This window comes from Alexandromys fortis, unplaced genomic scaffold (genome assembly GCF_014885135.2).
Source record: "Alexandromys fortis isolate MF-2015 unplaced genomic scaffold, M_Fortis_MF-2015_v1.1 scaffold_200, whole genome shotgun sequence".
NCBI classification, from domain to species: Eukaryota; Metazoa; Chordata; class Mammalia; order Rodentia; family Cricetidae; genus Alexandromys; species Alexandromys fortis.
Window position 1 is genome coordinate 1,703,569 of NW_026068148.1, and position 18,772 is coordinate 1,722,340.

At 41.1% G+C, this 18,772-nt stretch overlaps 1 protein-coding gene across 6 annotated transcripts in view; it reads right to left on the reverse strand.

Moving 5' to 3' along the window:
• Pak3 (p21 (RAC1) activated kinase 3) overlaps nt 1-18,469 on the reverse strand; it is a 267,703-nt gene extending 249,234 nt beyond the window's left edge. For 2 of the 6 annotated variants that reach the window (XM_050127197.1, XM_050127198.1), the window contains exon 1: nt 18,246-18,469. The gene's annotated coding sequence lies outside the window, so the exon portion shown is untranslated. The remainder of the gene's footprint in view (nt 1-18,245) is intronic. The other 4 variants (XM_050127203.1, XM_050127204.1, XM_050127201.1 and 1 more) reach the window with 3 other exon arrangements.
• Between the last annotated feature and the right edge of the window lie 303 nt (nt 18,470-18,772).

Consider the following 18,772-nt stretch of genomic DNA (forward strand, 5'->3'; position numbering starts at 1 on the left):
TGTCTAAGTCCAGCCTGCCAGACAAATTATTCAGAGGCACCAGAGTCATCCAGGATAAAAGCAGACGTGATGTTGAAGAAGAAATTGATAAACAAAGACTGAGACAAAGTTAGTGAAGAAGAAATGTAGAGCTGATAATCATATAGAGGGCAATACAGATAGAATGTGCTCCAGGGTAACATTTATTCATTTAATATTGCTTTCAAAACAATTAAGACAATAACTTACATGTATTTTATTTTTTATCTGATAATCTCTGTTCTTCTTACCTCTTTGAGGACAATGCACACCAAAGGCTTGCAAAGAGTACTAGACATCAACCAGTAGCCCTATGGAATATGCAACCCATAAAAAGGATTCATCTCGATAAGTATTAATAAAGTTTCTGGAAGATATATGCATAGATTAAGATAAGTGGGCATTAATGTTGTGAAAACTAAAGTTCATTAACATCCTATAGCCTATCTACTGAAAAGCACATAGGCTAACTAGTTGTGGCAGCCCTTGCCTGTAATATCAGGAACTATGAGGTAGAGGCAAGAGGATCAGAAGTTCAGAGTCATTTATTGACTACCCAGTTAGTTCAGAGCCAGTCTGGGCTATCTGAGACCTTGTCTTGAATAAACAAAAACAAACAAATGCAAGAAAGCTAACAGAAGCTCAGGCCAAAAAAAAGGAGATTCTCTGATGATGAGGCGACTCTGACACCAAGCTCCCCAGGTGATGTCAGCAGGTAGCTAACATGTGGCATGCTGATACAGCTTGTGGGCCAGGGGAGTTGGTTCATGTGCAGCATAAGTCTCAAAGGATACAGATAGAACACTTGGGACAGAAGACAGAGGGTGAAAAGAAAGCACAAACATGCATAGGGATGAAGCAGAGACATCTTAAAATTCTGTGTCAACCCTTTGAAAGGAAATCATCCCGGTGTATGCCAGAGGCAAAATCAACGGGAAAGGTACTAATTCTTACGAGGACTACCCGTTTGCAATTGTGTAGACAGAATAACTTATAGCCAGTACCCAGGAGGGTGGAGTTGGGTATTATTACTGCCTACAGGTTCTTCTTGATGATCTTGAAAAAGAGAATGTGAGGTGAACTCCTGAGGTCCATGGCTGGTAACTATGTATGCCACAATTGGTAAGCAAATCAGTCTTAGTAGAAAACAAGAAAATGAAGTAGGCACAATGATGACACTGCTTATGGATAACCCTCTGCACAACTGGGACATGATAAGTCTCTGTGGTATCCAGACTATTTCCAGTAGATGCAGAGCAATGTTTGTTTAGGAAGAGGGTTGATGTCAGCAGACCAGGAGCCGGCTCCCTATAATGTGAACATAGAAACAAGGAACTGATAGCAACTCTTCATCCCAATGGGAGGCTAAATTCATACCTCTTCTTATCCCATTCCCTATCTTACGGCTCTCTAGCACCTCTAGTGGAATGCTGGAACACAAAGCAAGCCCCAACCCAACCACTTTGAAAAGTAACCTCAGAAGTTCTCCAGTATTAGGTATGATGCCTCTGTAGAATGACCTCTCATCCACTACACCCTTGAAGTTGTCCCTAAAATGAGTGTCCTTAAAATGTCCCTACAGCCTAGGTGCTATCAGGAATATGTTAAGCATTATTGACTATGGCCTTCTGGCCCTTATCATTTTTAGAAGAACTGTTACAGTTCCTTTTTACTAAGCCATCTTTCAGTGTCTACAACTGGTGTGAAGGACCTAGGGATCCTCAAACTAACTCTGGATACATCAGGGACAATCTGGATTGTACGCAAGGAGCTAGCTATACCCATCTTTAGTTTATGGTCTGACCTTTAAAGCCAGGATATAATATGAGATATGTGTGTGAGAATTCGCTGGTATGTTTATAAAATGCAGATTTTCAGACTGCCGCCTCTGACCTAAAGGATCATACAATTCTCTATAGAACCTTTGAAGGAACTACATAAAAGAAACTAGAGTACATTTTGAGTATTTCACTTTGTCTTATTTCAGCATGATAACCCAGCCATATTTTGTAATTTTATGAGTTCAAATCTAAGACTCCATAGCACACTATTTGTAGTATATGTTTCTGGAAGTCACATAGTCAACTCAGGACCACAAAGCCACAAATCTGCTTGAATATATCAGGCACCTAAGGCTACTTCTACTTTTCTGCTATGTCGAGTCTGGGATATTCTAGTGAGACAATTTTTCTGCTATCATACAGCCTTTGCTGCACTGTTGAAGGATGCTCTGCAAAGCAAAGTTAAGCATGTCTTGTGAATCAAGGATATGGTAATTTTTGAAAGCCAATTAACAATTAAATGAATCTCAAAGACTGTTTCAAAGTGCACATGTCTTTGAGTGTCATATCTGTCTCACTACAATGCTAAATCCAATGTTATATCTAAAGATTTAACGAGGAAAACAGTTAAAAGAGAAACAAACTCTTTTCCCTATTTAATGGTATTTTATATTCCATATCTCATGCACTTTGTGGGATATATAGATGAGAAAAACACAATCAATGTGCCTAAATAGTTTATATCCTACCTAAGAAGACATCAAGAACACTCATATTAATTACCTTGATCAAAGTCAGGTAGTCTGATGCAGATGGTTACTGGGCACTATGGACTAAATGCCACACCGGATGCATTCCTATATGCACAGGGCTGCAACAGCTTAACAAATTTCTCAAGTGAGAAGTCTTCCCTGACTCTACTCTACCCTCATCCCCCAAACCTAGGCCATTAGAAAGTCATTTTTGTTTTAAGTAAAAGTACATCTTGAATCTCTTCATTTGTTTTCACGGCCATTATAACCCTGGTTTAAGCCACCAGTACATCTTTCTTGACTGCTATCATGGCCTTTTATCTTAGCCCAGTTATCTCCCTGCAATCCTTCTACTCAGTTTTATTAAGAGCTGAAGTGATATGTTTTAAATGTAAATTGCATTAATTTGATTCTTCATTTAAATACTTAGCGGCTTCCCACTGTGTTCACCATAGAGAACTCATTGGTGTGGTCAGGAAAACTCTCTCTGTATGGTGATGTGAAAAAAATGAACATCTTTTTCTCCCTGGGTAACTGTCAATTTTATTCATATGAATACTGCAAGTATTTACTTTAAGAACTCTGAACACATTGTCCCCTCTGTGTGGAACATTCCCTTTCCTATGTATTCGTATTTCAGGACACAGCTTCACAGCCTTTCCCTCTAATGTTCTTTCTTCATGCTACTCCTAATCTCCCTTGTTACTGCCTTTCAGATTGTGCTGAGTTTTTTTTTTTTTTTTGCCTCACAACTTATTGTAACTTTTAGATATTTGAATTAATTTCTCCTGTTGGTCTTCTACTAGAAGCTTTATGAGGCTAGTCTGGGTATATTTTTCTTATACTCATATTCTATTGCCTAAAATAGAGCTTAAAATATAACAGATAACCAACATGTATCCTGAGGGTAAAGGGTTAATGTTATAAAGAAATAGAACAATATGTTAGCCATTATTACCATTATAAATACCACTAAAAAGCATCAGCAATGTAAGATTAAATAGTTCATGTAAGAAAAAGTCAGATAGAAACATTGCGTAGCCCAAGAAGTAGAATTTCCATTAAACAGTTGCTTTGAGAGCCCCAAGATACCAAGATTAACATGTGATAAAAAGGTCTACATTGTGGTATGTGGTTGATGGTGAGTAGGGCAGGTTGTTTGATCACCAAGAAGTAGATGATGCCCTGGGAGGTGGCACTTTTTTAAGGCACGTCCTGTCACCAGGGCTCAATTCCCAGCTCTATTGATCAGGTAGGAATTGTCACTATGGCAGCATGCAGTTGCTTAACTCCATGTATTACTTGGGGAGAAGACAAAGGGCTCTCTAGTCTGTTGTCTTGGAGGAATGCCAGAAGGGAATACATGTCTGGCAGGGCTGACAGAGGAGGCGTGCTAGTAAGGAGGGGAACTGACAGAACTTCATGCAGTGTGGGACCAGTGTTCTGAGGGAATTGTTAAGCAGCTCTTCTTTGTCCCCATTTTTGTTACCATGTGAACAACAAATTTCAAGTCCAGAGAATCAGCCGTTCTCCAGAAGTAGCCCAATGGACATTATGCAGAAGAAAACCCTCTTCACTTCAGAAGCTCCTTCATGCAAAAAGGCCATCTCTCCTGCTGACCTCAGACAGTGGAGACCTCATAGGCATCAACAGTCTCAGCTAGGGTGGGTTGGCCCAACGGTGTACCATACACTAGAAAGGCAAGGGCCAAGGAACCTAGAGAAGCATTAATGACATCAACAGAACAATGACAGCAAAACCTGGAATGACACTTTGATGTTCCAGGAAGTCTCCTAAGATCTTTGCAGGAATCATCTCACTTATTCTTCAGAAGAACTTTAAGTCTAAGTACCATCATTGTCCCCATTGCTTGGGTAAAAAAATCAGAGGTTTAAAGAGGTCACGGGGCTTTTCAGAAGGCTTGAAGGCTCACATCTCTTTATGGAACTTAAAGAAACTTTAATAATAAGACTGACTTCAAAAAAATGACACTGCAAGCACCCTTTACTGGCACCTGTAAGTTATCTCTGATTCCTTACTACCATTCCATGAAGAGGCAAGTACTTGTGTTATGGACAAGAGTTAAGACAATTCAGTGATTAAGTAATATTTCAAGGACCAGGAGGAATATAGTTTAGTGGCAGAGCTATAGCCTGGCATGCACAAGACTTGGATTGGATCTATGTCTAGCACTGTGAAAACAAACAAGAAACAGAAACATCCTAAGATCACATAATTAGTGGGAGATAGATTTAGAGGTACCATAGCACTGTGTTTTTCCTCAAAGCAAATGCTTTGCCAGAGAAAACCTAAATATATCACATTCAGAGATGAGTGTTTTACTTAAGGCTTTGTGATATTTTGAATAGGAATGGCCCCCATAAGTTCATAGATTTGAATGATCGGTTACTAGGAGTGGTGCCACTTGACAGGAATTTGGAGGCGTGGCCTTGTTGGAGCAGATCTAGCCTTGTTAGAGGATGCGTGCCCCTGGGGATGGGCTTTGGGGTATCAAATGCTCAAGCTAAGCTCAATGTCTTTTTCCTTCCTGCTCCCTGCCAATCCAGGTCCTCCAATACTATGTCTGGCTGCATACAACCATGCTTTCCACCATGATGGACTAAGCCTCTGAAACTGTAAGCCTGCTCCGATCAAAAATTTCCATTTTAAGAGTTACTGTGATCACAGCAATAGAACATTGAATAAAACAGGCGTTTTTACTTAACAATGGTACCAAAATGATGAACATTCAATAGAAACCAGATATTGAAGCTAGCAACATACAGTCTAACACTCTTGCAATTTTGGGTAGCAGCAAGTTCGACTTTCTACACAGACATGTGAATGTAAGAGGGAACTAGTCTCTGTGGTGTCCTGTATTGCCAGTGACTTTGAATGTAAGCAATCTAGAAATTACATGAGCTCTTCAACACTTTCTTACCAAAAAGTTCTATCAGATGATCATGTCCAAATATCTGCTAATTTCAGTGTTTATTTCAGGTATATTTAAGACTAAGATATGATACGAGTTGGTTCTCTCCTATCATGTGAGTTCTGGGGATTGAACTGAAGTCATCAGATTTGACTGAAATTAAGTGATTTTTGATAGGCCCAGGTTTTACTTTTTTGTTTTTGATTTTAATTGAAATTTCTAGAATTTTTATGAAAAGTATTTCTTTATTACTTATTTTGGGGGCTGATATGAGCATGCCACAGTGCACAGGTAGAGGCCAGAAGACATCTTTTGAGAATCCCTTCTTGCCTTCTATTTTGCTGAAGCAAGGTCTCTCTTCTTTTTGCTGTAGCAATCCATAGCTGGTCTGTGAGCTTCCAGACAATTTTCAAGTCTCTGCCTCCCATGTTATCATAGCAGTAGTAGGATTATTGGTGTATTCTGCCAAATCTAGCTTTTCACATGGATTCTGGGATCAAACTCAAGTCCTCAGACTTGCTCGGGAAGCACTTTTACCCGCTGAGTCATCTGCGTGGCCCAACAGAGGCTCTGCATTTTGGATGGCATTCCTCTCACGGCAGTCTGTATTTAATGATTTGACTGCTCCAGTATCTCCTGGAGGAAGGGAGACTTGGGATCATGACAGATGGAAGAACAAGCCTAGAGAAGCAGAGTGACTTGTCAGCTTTATAAACATGGAGCAAACTACTGACCTTGTTACAAGCAAGCCCCTGGTTTCTTGATTTCTATTGACTGTCGTGATTGAAAATGGCAATAAAGATGACAGACACTGCAGAAAGCAGCTGCAAGGAGTCTCCTGAGGACTCCAAATCGAAGGGGATTTTTAGAGAAATAATACCTAGCACTAAACAGTACCAGAAAGAGCCAAGAAAAAGAAAACAAATGGTCTGTGTTTATGCCTCAAAATTACTTTTCTATATGCATTTTTTACCTTCCTTTTTCAGATTATATTATAATTACAATTATCTATTCCTTTTCCTCCCTTCAAGCTCTCTCATATATTCAAGAATCCAAGCCAGTAAAACTATTGTCATCTTGTTTCTGGGCCCTTCTCCTAGCTCTCTCCCTTCAGTTCCATCGCCTATCAACTAAAAACATTCAGGAATTCACTCTCAACCTCCCTGAGGTCCTCTAGATACTTGATACCAGCTTTCTGATGTGAGTAGAAAGAAAAGAGTACATTTCCCTTTCTATAATCTGGGAAACTAACAATAATCACAGGAGCCACACAAATTGACCTTTCTGTATCAATAGATACAGGTATATCCATCCAGCTATCAGATCTCAAGTCTCAAAACCAGTCTTGAAGGCCCATCCCTACAATGATATATAAAAACAGCCCTAGAAACAGTCAAAAGAATTCCTCTCATTCAAAAGAATTCCTTTCCTATCTTTCCCTTTCTTTAAAGTTATTTCTGGGTCAAGAATAGAGTCAATGTACTGCTTCATGCATTTCCTTTTGGTATAACATAACCGTATTACCGGTGGGTTCTTTGACAGCAGAATAGTCTTGACTATTGGGGCCCCAGGACCACACAAATAGATTCACAGAGCTACTCCTCATCTGAGAGAATATGTGCGTGTTACTCTACTGCTTTTGTCTTCATTTTCTGCCTCTGTGAAATGGAAATGCTAATAATATTGACTGCAGAGCATTGTAGAGGGAATTTTATGAGACATGCAGGATAGTGTAGTACTTGGCATATGATAAATGCTCAATAAATAGGAGCTATATATAAAAAAGAAAAGCTATCTATCTCTGAAAGTTGGCCTGCAGAAATAATTCTTCTAGCTCCACTTTTTCCTGAAGTGAAGACAAGGGCTAAAGACTCAGACACTAGGTAAGGCAAATGGTTATGTGCTGATGTTAATTCCTTTCCTTCTGGTATCTTGGGGGCAGGGTGGTATTGAAACAGTCTCCATAGCAGAAGGAAGTTGAACTAGTGATACGGTCAGGGAGGCATGGATAATAAAGACATTTCAAGTATCTGGAGACTTCCAGAGGAAGCTAAGGAATGGAAACCTGGGCTGCTGAGATCTCCTGGAGCAGGAGGGATGCACTGCAATACAGTGAGTTTAATAATTGCAAGAGAAACCAGAATGGAAGAGGTTAAAGGACATGGCAACTCAGAAATAGAAACAAAGAAGAGTTTCAGGTCTAGGTGTAGAGTTCTGGATACATCATTGTACTTTCTCAGTAATACATCTACTGAGGGACTGTTTGCATCTACCTCCACCCTGAAATGTAAAATGTTCGCATCAGTGAGTAAGCAGTCAGTTTGTTCATCCAATGTTGATATGATGACAAAGAGCCTTCTGCTCACCATTCACCTCTGGAGAAACCCACCCTGGGTAATGAGTGGAACACAGCCTCCTCCATCTTTGGAAAATGCTTTTATTCCCTCCAGCCAGAAAGCCCCTGAGAATCTGCCTCCTGAACGTTCCCTTAGGGCAGGGGCCCAGTCTCCTTCATGATCACCGAAGAAGTTAGTTCCAAAATAGATTCCTTCAGCCATACCTGGAGTTCACATTCAGTTGGTTGAAGTGAACGTTCCTATAGATTTCTCAAAAGTGTCCCCCAAGTAATTTTATCCCAAGGTTACCTTTCATTTTGGAGATGAGAATATTTCATAAAAACTTTAAAAAAGACAATAAAGATGATCTGTTTCTAACTGTTACCCACATTTTATATGTGAGGAATTCGCATCTCAGAACATTTACACAAATGTTTGAAATCATATGAGTAATTACTAACAAAATGAGTACTGAAACCCAGGTCTTCTGCCTCTCAATTTACAGGAAACTCCATTTTAGATCTATCTTTACTTGAGTTTCTTTCTTCCCTTGTATTTAGTATGTAAACAGATGTTTACTCTCAATTTTATTCAGTATTTCAAAAACAATGTCACCTTCACAGAATAATTCAGTATGGAAAAATAAAAAAACACTAAGTATAATGTTAAGAGGAGAAGAAAAGTCAGATATCATAGTGTGAGCTTATAATCTTAGCGCTGAGAAGATGAGAGGATCACAAGTTCCAAACCAGCTGGAGCTAAGTTAGTGAGACCATGTTAAAAAAAAATAAAAACAAAAACAAAAAGCAAAGGGGCACAGTGGGTAAAACACTTGTCACTCAGCATGAAGACTTGTGTTTAGTTCATCAAAACCCACAAGTACACAGTCTTAGGTGTCTGTAATACTCCCACTCCTATGGTGAGATGAGAGGCAGTTAGACAAATCCCTGGAAGCACACAGGTCAGCTAGCCTGACATGCACAGAATACTAGGAGATACTGTCTCAAAAAAATCTTAGGGTGGAAAGGTGAAGATGGACACCTGACATTATTCTATAACAACCATACATACTCCACAACACATGCACAGACAGGCACACACATGGACACACATCCCATGCACACATATAAAAGATAAAAAAATATAAAAAGAAAAAGATTTTGTTTGAAAATAAGATAGCCTTTACTCTTGCAATCAGCACAAATATGTCATATGATTTATGTGTAGAAACCAAAGCTGTGTTTTTTTGTGCTGAAATTTTAAAGCATTCAGCATTGACAAAGAGCAACCCAGCTTGAAATCAGGACATTCATTAGTTTAACAACTGAAGCAATTTTTAAGGCAACAAAGATTAATAATTACAACATCTGCTTATAAGCTCCCCTCTGAACTATCCCTACTCTGGTCCAATCTCCTTGAAGAGAAAATAAATGTATTAAATAAGATCTAAAACCATTTGCCAAATACCAAGATTTTGAAGTGAAAAACCACAATTCATAATTGTCAATAACTCAAGTAACCTCAATCATTCCTTTGAGAGTAATAACACACCAATTTTCCAACAGCTTGGAAAGATTGCAAGAGTAGGCTGTGTTAACGCCACAATAGAGAAAGTAAATAATGAATAACTGCAAAGGGCACCCATAGTTCTATCAAATTAGACACTTCACTTTAAGGGCATCTATTCTTCTCTAGAGGAGAAAAGTTGGCAAATTGTTAGATAACAAGTGTCAGTGGGTATGTCAGAGCCTTTACTGGTAATGCCCAACTTATAGTGCTTCTCCTTTCAGACACATTCACGCTCCATGTAACAAGTAAGCAAAATCTGTCATAGCTTTCATGCTCTCCCATAGTTCTGTCACACCCAAACGATGCTAATGCTGCCTCCAATGGTCACTCTGATTTGCAGCTCCCTTGAAATCACAGACCTGACCCCTCATCTAAAGCTAACAGCAGAATCTCTTTGACCATATCTGTAAATGCTGGAAGCAAAGAGACGTGAGCAGATGAAGCAAGGCCACTCAGTCGAGAGAGAAAGCCACACCTGTGCCTGCTTGCTACTATTCCCTTTGCAGTATGACATCACTGTTTATTTCTTTTAAATACTTCTCATGGGAGGGCCTCAAATTTGCCTCTTTGCAGAGAGCCCAGATAGACAGCTGATGACTAATACTGAACACTCCACATCCAGGGAAGTCTAGAATCGGTTTTATTAACCTCAAAGGACAGTGGAAATGCAACAATAATGTTTTCCCAAGTTTTTCTTTGTTTGGCTTTAAATATTTCTTCATTTACTTTTGGAGAATTTTATGCAATATATTTTGATTATACTTTTTACCCTCGCCAAAATTGGCCCAGATCCTTTTCCACATCTCCAACCACTCCTGAATGTGGGGCCTTCCATGGTGTGCAATTGTTGTACTTTCCTTGTACAAATAGTTTTTTGGTCAGGAGTGGGTCGTTGTGCCCACTTAACCCTTTTCTGGTTTGAGCTTGTGCTGGTCTTGTGCCTGCTGCCACATATTTCTTAATAAAGTCAGTCTGCCACCGGGTCATGTTTTGGTCTTTGCCATCAGAGATAACCCTAAAAGGCCATCTATTTCACAGTGGCTTTACAAAGATTTGATTTGGAAAATGCTTTCAATACAATTCTAGTTAGAAACATATTTAAATGCATGTTTGCTTAAATAACTAAAGGTGAACATGTTCCATGCATTGTTAACGATTCTTGCTTCTCTTCTTTCCTGGGACCTAGCATAACTCTTTGCGTAGCATTTGATTAAGAACTCAAGCCAGAATTTTTGATAATGTGATCCCTGGCAATCTGACTACACACTGGAGCAGGACCCAATCCTAAGCTGCATATATAATGAAGTATAGTGCACCAATATTAAACAGCCTAAAGTTTTAAAATAATGTAAAACTTCATCATAAAAGTTTGGATCAAAGAAGTTATGTCATGACCGTATAATGGAATAATATGCAGTTATTAAAGAGAATGAAGTAACTAGTTGCATTCTGACAAGGACACAAACATGGTTTACCGAGAAATATATGGGTATATACATGTATATTTTTTCATAATAATGTAAATTATTTCATAATAATCATCGTCCAGTGACAGATGGAGATAGAGACAGAGACCCTCATCAGAGCAATGGACTGAGCTCCCAAGGTCCAGTTGAAGAGCGGAAGGAGGGAGAAGATGAGCAAGGAAGTCAGGACTGTGAGGGGTTGGTCCACCCACTGAGACAGTGTGCCTGATCTAATGGGAGCTCACCAAATCCAGCTAGACAGGGACTGAACGAGCATATGATCAAACCGAACTCTCTTAATGTAGTTGCCAATGAAGGCTGACTGAGAAGCCATCGATAATAGCACTGGGACCTGTTTCTACTGCATGTACTGACTTTTTGGGACCCTAGTCCATTTGGATGCATACCTTCCTAGGCCTGGATGGAGGGGGGAGGGCCTTGAACTTCCCACAGGGCAGGGTTCCCTGCCCTCTCCTAAGGAGGAAGGGGGAGGAGGATGAGTGGGGGAGCAGGAGGGAGATGGGAGGAGGGGAGGAAGTGTAAATTTTTGAATGGAAAAATTTAAAAAATGTGCACAAGATACGTGTAATAAATTATGAAGTTGGCAGGGAATTAGTGTTGAAGAAGCAACTAAAATGCTACTTTGTATTTCTTTCTTGTACATGAAGGTGTAAGGATGACTATTTAGAGGCAGAATGAGGACAGAAAGAGGTGGGAAAGAGACATGTAAGGGTAACAGATGAGGACAAGCAAACTACAGTTCTCAATCTGCATTACATTCTATTCATATACCCAAAGAGTCAGACTGTGCCGCTTTCCCACAATTTCCAGTGCCTTCCTTATCAACCACTGAAGACACCCTGTCAAGGACACAGTGTTCCAGCTTCTTATACAACCTTCTGTTTTTCTTATTGAAAAAAATTTATAAACGTGTTTTGTTCATGATACTCTCTCCCCCACATCCTCCCAGATATTCAAATCCTCCCTATATCTCTACCTCCTCAACTTCTTTCCCTCGCTCTCACCCCAGAAAAACAACAAAAAGCAATGAAAACAAACTATAACCTGAAAAATGTAAGACACAAGAAACACACACACATACAACCATAAAAACACAAAAATGGAAAACAGAATACAAGCAAAAGACCAAAAAGAGTTTAAAAAGATACCCAAACAAAGTAGTACTAGACAAGTCTGAAGAAATTTGCTAAATTCACTTTGTGCTGGCCATCTTCTGCTGAGCTTGGATCCTGTGGTTGGGAAGCTTATATGTGAACACTGCAGCTACATCTCTTCCACCCTTCTTTCCTGCTGCAACTCCTCCCATGTCCCCCTTCCCCTCCAAAAGTCATGACTGTTTTCTTCAATTGTTGTTACTACATTTGTGTGTGTGTGTGTGTGTGTGTGTGTGTGTGTGTTCAGGGCTGACTATTTGGAATAGGATAACTTATGTAGGAGCTCATCCTTGAAAGAAAGTGATTCTACCTCTCTCTGCACTCACTGACCACCTACTGGCGTTCATCTAGGAGTCGGACATTCTAGAATTTCTCGTGTTTGTTAGCATGCCAATTGGTATTACCATTATGCTGGTCTTGCTCCGGTAACCATATTGTTGAAATTTTGTGGGCACAGTTTTTCCTGTTAACTCTGGGCTACATTATCTAACTGTCCTGGGCCTCTGGTTCTTACAGTCCTTCTGTTCCTCATTCTGTAGTAGTATTCTTTTCTAGGTTATCAGTGGATGATGCAAACATCCCAGTTTCTATACCTTGGTAGTTATTAATCTTTTGTAAGACAAAGACCCCTATGATGTCTAATGAATACCCAATACTCACATTTCTAGTTAGCTGCTTGGCTTGGTGAGTCAGAACAATGGAGGGCAGAGCAAAGTCTTGTCTTTTGGGGTTCAATAGATGTCTATCCCTCTGTTTCCTGCTTTCTGAGAGCCAACCAAACTCAGGTTGGATGCGATTTTTAAGTTTCATTGAAGAAACCATCCCGAACTCTCCTGAACTACATAAGAAAGCAGTTCACTGTGCTTACAGTATAACTCATTCTCAATGGGTAAAAGTATTTGCCACCAAACCTGATGATATGAATTCAATCTACAGAACACACATGGCAGAAGGAAAGAGCCAATTCTGCAAATTGGTCTTTGACCATCACGTGTGTGCCCACACCTATCCCCAAATCAATACAAAAATGTATCTATTAGTATGACTTATACCACTTGGTGGTTATGTGACCTTGGGAAATTCACATCACTTGTCACATCATCATTCCATTATCCAATTATAAAACTCCCACCGATCTTCTGTTCTATGATGCTCTCCTCTTGTCTAGTATCTCCATTATGTGTCCCAGAACACAGGGTTGCTATACTCTCACTTTCCAGCATCACATTTTCTTAAAATTGAAAAACATTGTGTGTATGACTAACAGAAATCTTTCCGATTGCAACGGCAGCTTGGTGCTATCATATGGAGAACTAACCAATCATTGCACTGAAGAGTCTAAAATCAATACCTCTAACACCTCCAGATCAGGTTCAATTTCCAGCCCAGTATGCTATAGTGATTAGCTATTAATTTTTAAGAGGTTTGTTATCCACTGAAGGAAATTTGTAAAGAAAAGGGAAGTTGGGGAATTTACAATATTAAGGCAATTAGGCAAGATCAATGCTCATGTGAATACTATTTCATTTGTATTTAAATTTCCTTAACCCAGCCTTTGACAAAATGGACTCCTGAAATAGACATTCAAGAGGTCTGCCTTCGTGCAATGGTGGTGCACACCTTTAACCCTAGCACTTCAGAGGCAGATGCAGGGGGATCTCTGCGAGTCCTAGGCCAGCCTGGTATAAAAAGTGAGCTCCAGGACAGCCAGATCTACACACAGAGAAACCCTGTCTCGAAAAACAAAACAAAACAAACAATCAAGAGGTCTGCCATGCAATCAAGACTCCAACCCTGATGTAAACATGAGTCACCGGAGAGGAGCCCTGAAGCCATGAGCTCTCAGAAATGACCCTTTCGAACTGTTTCTGAAAGATAATTAGTGTGAAGAATAAAAGCAACTTTCCAACCAAATTTAATTCCCACCTCCAGTGCTCTCTGGTCATCAGAGTGTGCTCAGATTGATGATGTTTTTCTGAATCTGTACTGATGGCAACTGCAGATCAGGAAATTAAAGGGCACAGTGAAATTCAAGATGTGAAAGGAAATAAGCTCAGAGAACTGAGTCACCCAAGGTTGAATGAGGATAGGTCCTCATCCTCACAGTCACAGCAGAGCGGAGAACTCAGGGCAGCTGCCCCAAGTGCAGAAGATGAACAGAATTCGGGCCTGGATAATCAGAATGATTACCTTAATTCCTCACTTCCCCTTCATAATAACCTTGAACTCCTATACAGTCTTTCTTCTAAGAAGCTCAAAATACTTGCAAAGATATTATCTTAGTTGTCATCACATTGTCAGTCAGTGAGAGTAATGATTACTATTGGCTTCACTTTACAGATGGAGGAGGGAAGAAAATCTGAGAGTGGTAAAGCCAGGCACCCAGCTTATCTTTCATCCAAGTTTACCCAGAAAGGTACCAATTGCCTCTGAACTCAGGAGAAGACTCTGTTTGACCAGCCAAGTCCTCTAACACTCTTAAGGTCAGTCTAACAAATGGAATGCTGGATTTTATAGGCAAACATATAAGAAATTCTACATATGCTCTTTTCCTGGAGAGTTGTAATGTGCATTAGCCTAGGAGAGGCTTTCAGAAGCTCTGGAATTAACAAACAAACCTATACTCTTCAAATAAGAATTTCCCAAAGCGGAATACAAAACTCTTTTCTTTCTCCTTCTCTATCTGACCTATGAACATCTGTCTTGTTTGGAACTCATAGCTAGAAGTATTGGATTAGGACTTGAGTTCTAGCACAGCAGGCAGATCAGCTCTATACCAACCCAAGCTAATAGGCATTGAGGAATGTTCTTTTCCTTTTAAGAGATACTGTTTTATACATTTTGGTATCCACAGAAAATGAGCAAAGAAGCTTCGTGCAACCAAAGGACCCCAAGCCACTTTTTCTACAGCAGAGCATTGGCCAAAGGAGCAAAGAAGGTAATTCTACTTGCACCCACCTCTGCTTATATTTCTTTCAAACAGAACCCAGGACTACTCAAAGGCTTCATTTAAAGGAGTGGGGCATCCATGATGCCAAGCCATATCATCAGAGCTCACACTCTTCACCAGTATAATCTTGGACCATTGGGCACTTTGAGTGGAAATCATCAACTTCCAAGCTATCCTATCCATCATCCTATGCAATCAGTACCAACACAGTAAAACAGAAGACTCCAAATGAGCTTCTGGTGTATCTTAATCATGTGGGTATTAGAGTAGTCATTATATATCCATTTCCAAACCAATATAGAGTGGGGAAACCTTGTGCTATAGTTAATTACCAGTGACACTACTAAAAGTACCTAAAATGTAAAAGTCCCTGAAGATTCTGCCCTGGTTAATTTCCTGAGTCAAATGACAAAAGATCACAGTTAATGGATTTGGTGTTTATTGCTATAGTTTTCATATTTTCTCTTGGTGTTTATTAAACATTCACAGCATGAGGGGAAATCCCTGCACTGAAATTGGTAACTTGTTGCATAAGGATGTAATGCAGATATACCTGTCTTTATCCACTGGATATGTGAAAATTTTTGTGGAAATGCATTTTTGACAAAAAAAAAGAAAAAGAAAAACAATTCACTATAAAGGCCAGAGAGGGACTGCTATTTATTTTAAGAATATATGGCGCCGGGTGATGGTGGCGCATGCCTTTAATCCCAGCACTCGGGAGGCAGAGGCAGGCGGATCTCTGTGAGTTCGAGACCAGCCTGGTCTACAGAGCTAGTTCCAGGACAGGCTCCAAAGCCACAGAGAAACCCTGTCTCGAAAAACCAAAAAAAAAAAAAAAAAAAAAAAAGAATATATGGCTATGAACTCTTTTGTAAAACAGCAAATCTGCAACCTGAATGCTTCCCGTTATGTTCATTTGCATTGCAAATCCACATTCATATATATCAGATTTGCTTAAAGCAAAACACACTTATATTAATAGATGAGGCAGACATTTCTCAAGATGGGAATACGTTTCGATCCTCATCAATCTGCAATACTGGCTCCTTTCAGATATATCATTAACCATCTTTTTTTAAAAAAAAAAAACAATCTTTTTTCATTTTACTTACCAATCCAAGTTCCCACTCCCTCCCCTTCTCCCATACCCTCCAAACTACCCTCCACCCCCATCCATTTCTCAAAGAAGGTAAGGCACATTGCTTTAGGGAAGATCCAAGGCCCTCCCTACTATATCTAGGATGAGCAAGGTATCCATCCAGAGAGAATAGGTTCCCCAAAAGCCAGTACATGCAGTAGGGATAAATCCTGGTGCCACTGTCAGTGGCCCCTCAGTCTGCCCCAGCCATGCAACTGTCACCTACATTCAGAGGGACTATTTGGTCCTATGCTGGTTCCTTCCCTGTCCGGCTGGAGTTGGTGAGACCCCAACCCAGTGGGATTCAGTGGGTTTCAGTGGGTGTCCCCATCATCGTCTTGACCTCTTTGCTCATAGTCCAATTAAGCATCATTCTAATCCACAGAGCCTCATTCTGGGGTCGCAGAAAATTGCACAATAGTACTTCAGACTCCCTGCAGTTTTACTTAACTATAACCTTGCCTTTGCACACACTGCTCATTGAGCTTAGGATGCCATTCTCCACTTAGCCACCTGGCGAATTAATTCAGCAAGACTTGCTTGACTCAAATGTCACTTTCCCAGCGAAGCCTGCCTTTATCATAACCCCCACCCCGAATAGGGCACCCCTCCACAGAAATTCTACAGTACTCTGCCCATCGCTTGTCATACTATTTCCACGCTCTAGCTTCCATAACAGCCTACACTCCCCGAGAAGTGATCTGATGTTTTATTCATTTCCATATTTCCAGTACCTAACATGACTCCTGACACATGGCAGGTGTGCAATAAATGGTCGTTTGACTGATTGCAATCCTTAACATCTTATTTTGGGGACTTGAAAAGCAATGCATTATCAGAAGCACAAATAAAAATATTCAAGAAAAGTTAAGGAGTTTTGTTCATTTTTACTGATATTTTCTTGATTAAAAACAAAATGACTACATACTTTGTCTTGTGTTATCAGAACAGAAACATGAGCTTGTAGACTAAATTCACAATTAATTAATAAGTGCACCAGATTTGTTCCTTTTTCTCTAAACATGTAATTATGTCCTAACACATCACAAACTTCCTTGCAGTAAAGAAGACTCGAGGATCCACTAATTACAGGAGGTGGGGGAGGCACTGCAGGCTTCACTAGAAGAGCCTTATAATCTCATTGGCTGAGAGAAGAAAATCTGCTAAGAAAGTTAGGAATCTTCTGTGGGTGGGGTAGAGGACCACAATCAAGATATCCACCAGGGTTTGGTCAACCTAGGTGGACATTTCATGTCCAGAAAGTACTAAGCAACTTCCCCAGTTTGGAGGGGGGGTTCCATCACTTTGAAGTCATCATCACCCTTCCAATGTGGGCAAAACAGGTTGGACCTGATCAGCCTGCCTGCATGTTGCTGCATTCTGGCTTGGCATGGGATGAGACCCAAGGACATGTAATGCCAAGAGTAGCCCAGCCCCATGGCGCAGAACACACCGAGACATTGTGTGTGTGTGTGTGTGTGTGTGTGTGTGTGTGAGAGAGAGAGAGAGAGAGAGAGAGAGAGAGAGAGAGAGAGAGAGACAAATCCACCAGTCCAACTCACGAAATTCCACACAAAATCTCCAGCACGTCCCTGGCACACAGTACCGCATTCCTGTATGCCCAGTCACACACAGGGAGTGCCCCTCACATTCTCTTACTTCCCTAGTATGCAGGGGCCCACACCCCACACCACTAGCAGACGGTAGCCTTGCCAGGATCTGAAAACTACTAAGGACTGGTTTTGTCCTGAGTAACAAAGCCCCAGGCCCCCAGGTGCCCGGCTGGATTCACTTCATCCATCTCTCCCCGCCCCCATCCCTCAGCTCCCAGAACAAGAGAAAGCTCGGCTTTGGGAAGTGGATGCTGGAAGTGGGGGCGCAAAGAAAGAGCTTTAGGGATGGGCGGGAGCAGGAGTCGGAGTAGCTTCAGTGCTTTAACGCCATGAACCAAGAGGGAAGAAATGGCAAAAGGCAAATGTCCTATCTCCCCCCCCCCAATCTATTCATACAGCAACACAGAAAACTGGGAAATAATCTCCCCTTCCCTCTGCCCGGAGCTCCTCCCAGTGACTCTGGGAGCCACCGCTGTTCCAGCAACCCGCAACAAAGCGCCCCCAGCACAGACCTGTTCCAACCTCTTCGTGGCAGGAGAAGGGAAGCTGCTGCCAAGGGTTCTGCCTTTAGCTGCTGGGCAGGAGGAGCCGGGAATGGGGGGGGAGGAGGAGCAGGAATTGGAGGAGGAAGAAGGATGAGAGGGGATAGGCGATCACAGCAGCAGCAGTGGCAGTGGTAGGAGGAGGAGGAAGAGAAGGAGGAGGCTGCTTCAGTGGCAGCTGCTGAGGATGCTCTGGCTAGAGGCAGGGCCGGGTGTGTGGTGTGTGGGCTCACGTGCACCCCATGGCCCAGGGATGCGCGCGCGGGCGCGCGCGCGCGTTTGGGTGTGTAAGAGTATCTGGGTGTATTTTGACTGATTATTCCAATTCCGACCTAGTCTGAAACTTGCGGTTCCTGCAGTCAGGCTGAAGTGAAACCCTTTAAGTCTTTCCAGCCTGACTGTTTGGACCTGGAGGTGGGTAGAAGAGGGAGTGTGGGGATCCCCTTCTTTTAGCCTTTTTTTGTCTAAGCACTGCTAGTTTGCATCTGCACAGATCT